Source organism: Tamandua tetradactyla, chromosome 8 (genome assembly GCF_023851605.1).
Source record: "Tamandua tetradactyla isolate mTamTet1 chromosome 8, mTamTet1.pri, whole genome shotgun sequence".
NCBI classification, from domain to species: Eukaryota; Metazoa; Chordata; class Mammalia; order Pilosa; family Myrmecophagidae; genus Tamandua; species Tamandua tetradactyla.
In genome coordinates, this window is record NC_135334.1 from 14,713,408 (window position 1) to 14,724,269 (window position 10,862).

Sequence of the window (10,862 nt, forward strand, 5' to 3'; positions counted from 1 at the left end):
AAGGTGTATCCTGCTGTTGTGGGATGTAATGTCCTATAAATGTCTATTAAGTCTAGTTCATTTATAGTAATATTCAGATTCTCTATTTCTTTGTTGATCCTCTGTCTAGATGTTCTGTCCCTTGATGAGAGTGGTGAGTTGAAGTCTCCAACTATTATGGTATATGAGTCTATTTCCCTTTTCAGTGTTTGAAGTGTATTCCTCACGTATTTTGGGGCATTCTGATTCGGTGCGTAAATATTTATGATTGCTATGTCTTCTTGTTTAATTGTTCCTTTTATTAGTATATAGTGTCCTTCTTTGTCTCTTTTAACTGTTTTACATTTGAAGTCTAATTTGTTGGATATTAGTATAGCCACTCCTGCTCTTTTCTGGTTGTTATTTGCATGAAATATCTTTTCCCAACCTTTCACTTTCAACCTATATTTATCTTTGGGTCTAAGATGTGTTTCCTGTAGACAGCATATAGAAGGATCCTGTTTTTTAATCCATTCTGCCAGTCTATGTCTTTTGATTGGGGAATTCAGTCCATTGACATTTAGTGTTATTACTGTTTGGATAATATTTTCCTCTAACATTTTGCCTTTTGTATTATATATATCATATCTGATTTTCCTTCTTTCTACACTCTTTTCCATATCTCTCTCTTCTGTCTTTTTGTATCTGATTCTAGTGCTCCCTTTAGTATTTCTTGCAGAGCTGGTCTCTTGGTCACAAATTCTTTCAGTGACTTTTTGTCTGAGAATGTTTTAATTTCTCCCTCATTTTTGAAGGATAATTTTGCTGGATATAGGAGTCTTGGTTGGCAGTTTTTCTCTTTTAGTATTTTAAATATATCATCCCACTGTCTTCTAGCTTCCATGGTTTCTGCTGAGAAATCTACACAAAGTCTTATTGGGTTTCCCTTGTATGTAATGGATTGTTTTTCTCTTGCTGCTTTCAAGATCTTCTCTTTCTCTTTGACCTCTGACATTCTAACTAGTAAGTGTCTTGGAGAACGCCTATTTGGGTCTAATCTCTTTGGGGTGCGCTGCACTTCTTGGATCTGTAATTTTAGGTCTTTCATAAGAGTTGGGAAATTTTCAGTGATAATTTCTTCCATTAGTTTTTCTCCTCCTTTTCCCTTCTCTTCTCCTTCTGGGACACCCACAACACGTATATTTGTGCGGTTCATATTGTCCTTGAGTTCCCTGATACCCTGTTCAAATTTTTCCATTCTTTTCCCTATAGTTTCTGTTTCTTTTTGGAATTCAGATGTTCCATCCTCCAAATCACTAATTCTATCTTCTGTCTCTTTAAATCTATCATTGTAGCTATCCATTATTTTTTCTATGTTTGCTACTTTATCCTTCACTTCCATAAGTTCTGCGATTTGTTTTTTCAGTTTTTCTATTTCTTCTTTATGTTCAGCCCATGTCCTCTTCATGTCCTCCCTCAATTTATCGATTTCATTTTTGAAGAGGTTTTCCATTTCTGTTCGTATATTCAGCATTAGTTGTCTCAGCTCTTGTGTCTCATTTGAGCTATTGGTTTGTTCCTTTGACTGAGCCATATTCTCAATCTTTTGAGCGTGGACAGTTATCTTCTGCTGCTGGCGTCTGGGCATTTATTCAGATTTCTCTTGGTGTTGGACCCAGCAAGGTTGTAATATTTTTCTGTGAAATCTCTGGGTTCTGTTTTTCTTATCCTGCCCAGTAGGTGGCGCTCGTGGCACACGTTTGTCTGCGGGTCCCACCAGTAAAAGGTGCTGTGGGACCTTAAACTTTGGAAAACTCTCGCCGTCCTGGGGGTTCGCTAGCCGAAACGGCTTGAGCCGGCCCGGGGTCCGAACGCAGGGAGGGTTGCTGGTCGCCGCAGCCAGGGAAAGAGCCCGTCCGAATTTCCTAGTCGGCCCTGGGCAACAAGCGTGGCGGGAGGGCGCCAGCGGCAGCGGCCCGCCCGAGAGAGTGCACGTTCCCCGGGAGTCACGGGTTTGGAAGGGGCCTCCCCCACCTGTCACCGTTCTCCGCGGCCTGGGGGTTTCCGATCCAATTCTCTCAGTTGGTCCGGGGACTGCGCGTGGTGTGGGCGCCAGCCGTCTTTGTTTCAGGGGACCGCCTCTCCAATTCTCCCAGCCGGCCCGGGAAGGGGGAAGGGAGTAACTCCGGCCGCTTGCCACCCCGCCCGGTAAGGCCCGCGCGCCTCGGCGATCTCACCCGAGCTGCTTCTCTCAGCCAGCCAGCCGTTCCAGGATTATCATAAATTGAAGTGGTTAAATTTACAAAGTCAGTAAAGAATAAAACTTCAACCTGTAAAATTAACCTAATGACTTCATGGACGTATCAGAGCCAGGCTATTTTCTGATTCACATTCCAGCAGGAGTACCCGTAAATATGATATAGTTCTCAGATAACAAGATTTGTACTATGTCTGCCATTCAATAAGCATTTGTAGATAATTATCAAGAATGTAAGACTTTTATAATATAGGCTTAGTTTATGTCTTTATGAAAAGTGAAAGTTTAAAATCTATGCTCTAGAGCAAAATTCAAATGAAGTAATTTTAAGCTATTCCCCAAGCATTTAATGGATAAGCCAAAAAAGGAGAAAAGTAGACTACCTATTCATATTCTACTTGGAGAGAAAGAGTTTTTTAAAAATTATAAAGTTGGGTAAATATGATAGTACATGTAAATTACTGATGCTTTCTCTCATTCTAATAATTTTATATGACTTAAGTTATATATTTTTATTAGTATAATTATATCCTAAGGCTATTTTCATACATAAATGTTTTCAAACTTTTCAAAACTCATGACACCTCTGATAAACATAAAAAAGGCATGCATACTGAAGTACATTCCCTGACAGTGATATCCTGTGAGGGCCATCTTTCCCTAATGAAAGTATTAATGAACAGTTTATTTTTGTGTCTGTCATACAAAAAAAGATAAAGAAATCAAATGTACATTTTTGATATATCTCAATAGAATAATGTTATTTTCACAATATTTTTCTTTGTTGTTTTTAAAGGAGTAAGCAGACATTCTTCCTTTGCAAAGAGAAACCCTTGTTACTTGGCTGGAAAAACAAAGAACTTTGATATTTCCTGTGGCACTCTCGTCTGTTGCCATGAATATTATTATGCTACATTTCATCACAATCCATATGAATTCCAGGATATTTATGGAGTGAAAGGAAAACACTGCGTGTAAAATAACTCCTCTTCTACAGATAGATGGAGAAGTTGATGAAATTTCTATTTTACGTATGGCCATACATCAGGTGAACAATGCAACAAAATACAGGCATTTACAAGAACCATCTAAGTTTGATGAAGATTGAGGAAGACAGGCAGAGCAGTGACTTTCACCACTCCTAACACATCCTGAAAAATAAAGGAAAAACTCTAGCCCAAAAAGGGAGGAAATTCCTTTACAATTTTCAAACTGAAAATCCAGAACAAGAACCATTACTAAAAGAAACCTCACAAATTCTAGAAATTATTATGCTTGTCCATGTCCACAACTTTTTTTAAACTTTTTTATTAATTAAAAAAAATTAACAAACAAAACATTTAGATATCATTTCATTCTACATATACAATCAGTAATTCTTATTATTATCACATAGTTGCATATTCATCATTTCTTAGTACATTTGCATTGATTTAGAAAAAGAAATAAAAAGAGAACAGAAAAACAAATAAAATGATAATAGAGAAAAAAAGACTATACATACCATGCCCTTTACCCCTCACTATCATTCACCAATATTTCAAACTGAATTTATTTTAACATTTGTTCCCCCTATTATTTATTTTTGTCCCATATGTTCTACTCTTCTGTTGATATAGTAGCTAAAAGGAGCATCAGACATAAGGTTTTCACATTCACAGAGTCTCATTGTGAAAGCTATATCATTGCTTTTATATCAAAAGCCTAAGAGACATCAAGAAACATGGCTACTGGAACACTGCACTACATTTTCAGGCAATTCCCTCCAGCCTCTCCACCATATCTTGAACAACAAGGTGATATCTACTTGATGCATAAGAATAATCTCCAGGATAACCTCTGGACTTTGTTTGGAATCTCTCAGCCATTGACACTTTGTCTCATTTTATTCTTCCCCCTTTTGGTCGAGAAGGTTCTCTCAATCCCTTGATGTTAATTCTCAGCTCATTGTAGGGTTTTTCTCAGTCCCTTGATGCTGAGTCTCAGCTCATTCCAGGATCTCTGTCCCACGTTGCCAGGAAGGTCCACACCCCTGGGAGTCATGTCCCACACAGAGAGAGGGAGGGTGGTGAGACTGCTTTTCGTGTTGGCTGGAGAGAGGGGCCACATCTGAGCAACAAAAGAGGCTCCCTTGGGTGTGACTCTTAGGCCTGAATTTTGAGTAGACTTGACCTATCCTTTGTGGGGTTAAGTTTCATGTGAACAAACCTCAAGACTGGGGGCTCAGCCTACAGCTTTGGTTGTCCACACTGCTTGTGAGAATATCAAGAATTCAACTTGGGGAAGTTGAATTTCTCCCCACTCTCACCATTCCCCGAAGGAGGCTTGCAAATACTTTTCCAGTCACTGATCAAATCATTCTGGGATTCATCGGGGGATCACTCTGGAGAAACCAACAAAATCTCATGTGTTACCTGAGATTCCAAGTACTTATGACATTCAATCAAAACTATCTACATGAGTTATATTAGGAAATGCTCTAGTCAAAATCTAAATTTTGTAACAAACAAACATTTTTTGCTTTAGTCTCACACATAAGGTGACATTTTAAAGTATTAATTATTGTCCATTTTCAGCACCCTGCAGTAATGACATTCCTTTGTTCTTCCTCATGCCAAAACATTTTTAAAATTTGTACATTGTACATTTCACTATTATTATACACTCTAGGCATTCCTAGATTATACCATCTCCATCTTTAACATCTATCTTTCTTTCTGATTTCATTTATGAAATTCACAAATTCTAGAAATTATTTTGCTTGTCCATGTCCACAACTTTTTGTCAACTACTTCTTTACTTAGTGAAACTATAAGTAGTACAATGTTTGAATGAAAAAGAGCTTTTTGTAAGTTTTACAGGGAAATTTTTACAGGAAATTTCTATAGGAAATAAAGAGATGACCTGTTCAAAGAGCATCTCAATCTCTACCTACCTTGAATAGGAAAGACAGACATACAAAAAAAATGGAAGGGAGGATTATCTTTAGACAGAAAAGAGAACCTGAACTGTGTGTCCATCTGATAGATGGAATAAAGACCATCTTGGGGACTGAGGAGGACTCTGGAGTTCTGGAAAAGGGCCTGCAAGGTTCCAATGAAAAGTGAGAAAAGTTGTTACAGTGAAAATTCTTGGAAGAATATGTCCGAAAGAAAGATGAAGAGATGCAAAAGTAGGATAGGATGAAGACAATGAGGAGTGGCAGGAAAAGCCTAAGAGACACAGCTATGGTGGCAGGCACTAAGACAGCACTGCTGATTGTTTTTAAACTGAATGAGTCCAAATTTCCTGTGCTGATAAGGACCCCAGTCAGGTAGATTAAAGTCCACCTTGGTTCATACTGAACTGATCTAAATAGGACCTTCAGAGATGCTACTCATACATTAGTCCACACCATAACACATAATATCTTTAAAGGACTATTTACAAATTGGTTCACACCCACAGCAATGTTGGATAAGACTGGAATATGTCTTTAAAGAGGACAGGAATCAATCCCTAACAGACCACATAAAGTGTTGCAGACCACAAAAAAAAATAGTCTTCTTTTACTGTATGCTAAAGAGAAAAATACAGGAGTTAGATGGAAGCTGACAAAACAGGTGTTGTTTAGCTGTTCTTGCTTCCTCCAGTCCTATGGGATTAACATTTCCTTAACAGCAAATAAACAAAACCAATATCCTGCCCAGAGAAACCCTGTGAGCATTGTAATTTTTAGGTGTTCCTATAAGGAAGAGGGCAGAAATGGGTAGGGTGGTTCAATTTCCCATCATTTTATGTTCTAAATTATAAGTTGAGTTTTGTTTACTACTTGCTATTTCATCTATTTTATTTGCTATCTCTTTCTATCTGATTCCAAAGCATGTGAGCAGAGCTTTTCTTATCCATTCTGTAAAACATACTAATTTATACTTATTGTGAACTATAAATTTTATCAAAGTTTATGGACAGTGGAGGACAGTGACAGCAGGCTGCAGCCCAGGATATAAACTATAGTTAAAATGAAGTTTCTGACATCTTGTTGAACATTTCCACCCAGGGACTTCTCATTTTTGACAATTTCTCTCTTTGTGTCTTGGCCTAATTTCATGTTGCAATAGCCATTTTCTCCCAACACCGTATTCTCTAAAATACAAGGACCAGGGAACACTTTAAATTATCTTTATATCATTTGAAAAGCTTGAAAAAGTCAGTTTCTATTTGTTCATGAAATCTCTATGGGTTTCACTTTCCTATACAAGCAATAAATATGTATTATTCACCCATTGGGGACTTATATAAGTGTACAAAAATAATAATTTTGCAAAATAACTTAATGCATGTTATTCATTCAGGAAAGTAGATTATTGTTGATGGTCTCTATGGAATTTTCTAACTCTGTGTAACCCTGGCATTTAAATGAGACCTACTCCAGTTAAGTGAGGATGGAATGACAGGAGTGTAGGCATATTATCTGAGTATGCTTCCACTGCCATGATCACACTTTCAGACAAAGATTACCCTCTCCTATGACAAAATATCAATCTAGCATTACTTTTTTTCAATCATTATGTAACCGCTCGTCATATTCCAGGAGAAAAAAAAATTCCAACTCACAATGAAAAAATATCAGGGAAAAGAGATAGAAGGTAAAGAAATTGTGCACATGGTGAGCAAAAGAAGAAGGTATAACAATACAGATAATAACTTATTGAAAAAAGTCTCAAATATACTTTTTAATGATAATAAAGAAATAGAATTAAAAGGCTGCCACAACTATAAGGTAAATAAAAGGCTGAACCTCCTTGACTTGAAGTGACCTGTAGAAGAGAGCCTACCTATAATAACATATTTCCACTATGCAGGGTTTTTCTCAGAGCAAGTTTTACATCTTTATTCCTCAAGCTGTAGATTAATGGGTTCATCATGGGAACGACAATGGTATAGAAGAGAGAAGAGATTTTCCCTTCATTTACAGACTTGGCAGAAGATGGTTGGAGATACATAAATGAACATGAACCAAAGAACAGAGAAACAGCCATTATGTGGGAACCACAGGTGCTGAAGACTTTGAACCTGCCCTCAGTGGAATTTATATGCAGGATGCTACAGAGAATGAAGCCATATGAGATAAAGATGGTGAGACTGGGCACAACAATGTTGATTCCCCCAACGATGAAGACCACCAGCTCATTGACATGGGTGCTCGTGCAGGAGAGCTGGAGCACAGGGAGGATGTCACAGAAATAATGGTTAATGGTGTTTGCATCACAGAAGGTCAGTCTCAGCATGTATCCAGTATGGGCCATAGCACCAGAAAATGCCATTAGGTATGAACCAAAAATAAGGTTGGCACATACTTTAGGGGACATAGCAGTGTTATACAAAAGTGGATTACAGATGGCCACATAGCGATCATAGGCCATCGATGTCAGCACATAGCACTCCGCAATGACAAAAAAACAGAAAAAAAAGAGCTGGGCCATGCATCCCTGGTAGGAGATAATATTCCCCTTTGATATGAAGTTCATCAGCATTTTTGGTATAAAAACAGAAGAATAAAAGAAGTCAATGAAAGACAAGTTAAAGAGGAAAAAATACATGGGAGTGTGAAGGTGAGAATTTAGCCCAATTAAAGTAATCAAGCCTGAGTTTCCCAGCAAAGTGAAAATATACATGGCTAGAAAAAGGAAAAACAGAGGCAGTTGGAAATCTGGTTGTTCTGTTAGTCCCATTAGAATGAATTCAGTCACAAAAGAGACATTTCCAGTAGACATTCTATTCTGGGTTATCTGTGGGAAAACATAAAAGTGTTATAGCAGAGGACAACCCAGATATTCCTACAATATCCCTTCCCACTAGAGTGGTGTATAAGTAGATGCAGTATTATTAGTCAAACTCAACCTAGACGTTTGAATCTACCTTTACCACTACCATGATACTGAGTAAAAATCACTTCTGATTAGATTCTTAAGCCAAATATAGCCAAGACCAGCATCATATCAGCCTAAAGAGAATGGCTAGTTCTGCTAGACAATAAGATGACTGATAGAGAAATCCAAGGAGAAGTGAGAATAAGGACCAAGCAGAATCCTTTGATCTTATCTCAGCCTCTCTTTATTCTCCTAAACACCATCCTCCAGATTAAAACTGAAAGTAGAGGTTCCAGCAACCTGGATTAACATCTCATGCAGGTTATACCCTGCCAGGGTGTGAATCATGAGTAATGTTCCAGGATCAAATCTAAGGGACTGAAGTCTAAGAGAGGTCCAGGAGCTACCTCACATCCCTGATTAAAAGCCATAAATCTGCAAGGCTGCATTCCTCCATGGAGTGGGGACTTACACACTGGAATAGGGGAACCTAGAGGCTCTTTAGGACTCCTAACATGCTCTGCTGGACCTCAAACAGATTTTCTGTCATTTTCACTTGAGTGGCAAGATTGTCAAAATGGGGAAGCAAGCAGCATGCCTTAATCCCTGATGTACTTCTCAAAATAAGGAGTAATATAAATAGATTAGAGACTCACCCTCTTCAGACCAGAACAACATTGAGCTTACTGTTTGCTTTGATTTACCCTTGGGATCCTGGAATCAAATTCCAATTTGAAGATATTGGTTCCTTTGATTCTGAGAGGATGTAGACCATGCTACATAGTCAACATGCCCTGGAGTTTTTTCTGTGATAGAGATCATAATTTCTGAATTTTGCTTTGAGCCCCCCAAAGCACGAGAGGAAAAAAATGATCATTCCTTAGGAAAGATACATAAGACTGAATGCTGGATTAATATTTCATGCACTTGGTTATAAACAGTTTAGAAAACTGCTCAGTTTCTTCACCAGGGAACAGAATCTGCATGTAATAGGGAAACTATGGGATTGTAATTACACCTTGGACAACAACATGTCTTTAGTTCCATAGGGATGTGATATTTTACTCAAGTTTTCACTTCACCCTAGAGATGTATAACTCTCAAAGCAAAACTAAGAATGGAACTCCCATAACTCTACCATCTTCATCTCTCAAGGGAAATCTATCACATTTTTTCTTGCTTCTTTCTACCCTTTTCCTAAGGAGTACTTCCGTATTGTTTCTGCCAGCAGGTTTCTGTATTTATTAGAAATTTCTCAAGGATTGCAATAACTGAGGTTAGATTTATCTCTTCAGGAATATCTCCAGATAACTTATAATTCCTTTTAATGTCTTTATTTCTAATCAACTACTGGAAAAAAATTCTCTGAATATCCTTAATAAGTCCTAAATGCAACATTTTAATAACTGAGGTCATCAATTTTTTTTCATCATAATAGTTAAGCATTTGGCCTCTGGAGATAGAGGGTGTATTAGTCAGGGTTCTCTAGAGAAACAGAACCAACAGGAAATATCTGCAAGTATGAGATTTATAAAGGTAGCTCATGCAACCATGGGAATAGAAAAGTCCAAAGTCCATGGGGAAGGCTGTGGAACAGGCGACTCCATGAAGGGTCTGGATGAGCTTCACAGGAGAGGCTTGCTGGCTGAAGAAGCAGTGAAAGAGTTCCTCTTCTTCATTAAATGTCTTCAGCTGATTGGATTATGACATTGGAAGATACATAAAATGATACTTTTAGAAATAATTATACCTTTGTTATAATCTTCAACAGGCAGTGATTAAGGGGAAAACAATAAAAGGTCTTGAGCTATCAAGATTGCTCTTGTGAGCAGTCAACAAACACAAGATGCATTCGACTGGCTGATTATTTACTACACCAGCCTTCTGGTTTATCAATCAGCCATGAAATATCCTTGCAGCAATGATCAGGCCAGTGCTTGCATGACCAGACAACTGGGCATCATCACTTGGCCAAGTTGACACCAAAACCTAATCATCACAGACGGCATGTGTTTGAAACCTACATCCATTATTCTTAGTTCTAATACTCTAGGAAAGTTACTTAAATTCTCTCTATCACACAAGTTCATCAGATAGGGATGGAACTAATAGCGTCTCTTTCACTAGCTTACTATGACTCTTAATTGAGCTAATGAGTGCTACGAACAATGCCAGACAAGTGGTAAATAGCTCAAAATGTCGTTATCATGATTTATGTAATCAAAACTTCTAGTAGATGGTCTATCATAACACTCATCAGTTGTTATTCTTTATCTTTCAATGTCTTTGCTCTCTGAAATTATAAGCTCTGTCTGTATAGACAGAAACTATTTCTGTCTTGTTTGCTACTTTGTTATTTGTGCTAAGGTCAGTACAGAGAACACAAAAGATCCTTAATAAAAGTTTGTGGAAATTAAGTTGTTCTTTCACTGAAAACCTTCAGAATAGTTTTCGTTTACCTTACATACTAAGCAGTGAAATCTACTACTACAATGAACCCCACCCATTCCTATACCACCACCTGAATTCAGGAACTTTTTAGGCTTTAGTTGACCATGGTCACTGAACTGCAGTAGCTTTCAGGTTTCATTCTAGAATTTCTCATATGTACATTCGAATGGAGCCATCTATACTGCTTTTATAATAATCCCTCAAAACACAACTCTGCTTCTCCCTAGCTCAAGACCTTTTATTGTTTCCCCCTTAATCACTGCCCATTGAAGATTATAACAAAGGTATAATTATTTCTAAAAGTATCATTCAGCCTTGTTTAAATTTAAACGAGAAATTGAGTC

General features: G+C 37.7%; 1 pseudogene; it reads right to left on the reverse strand.

Moving 5' to 3' along the window:
• Positions 1 to 7,051: 7,051 nt before the first annotated feature.
• Positions 7,052 to 7,971, reverse strand: LOC143643219 (olfactory receptor 8B3-like; annotated as a pseudogene).
• Positions 7,972 to 10,862: the final 2,891 nt, after the last annotated feature.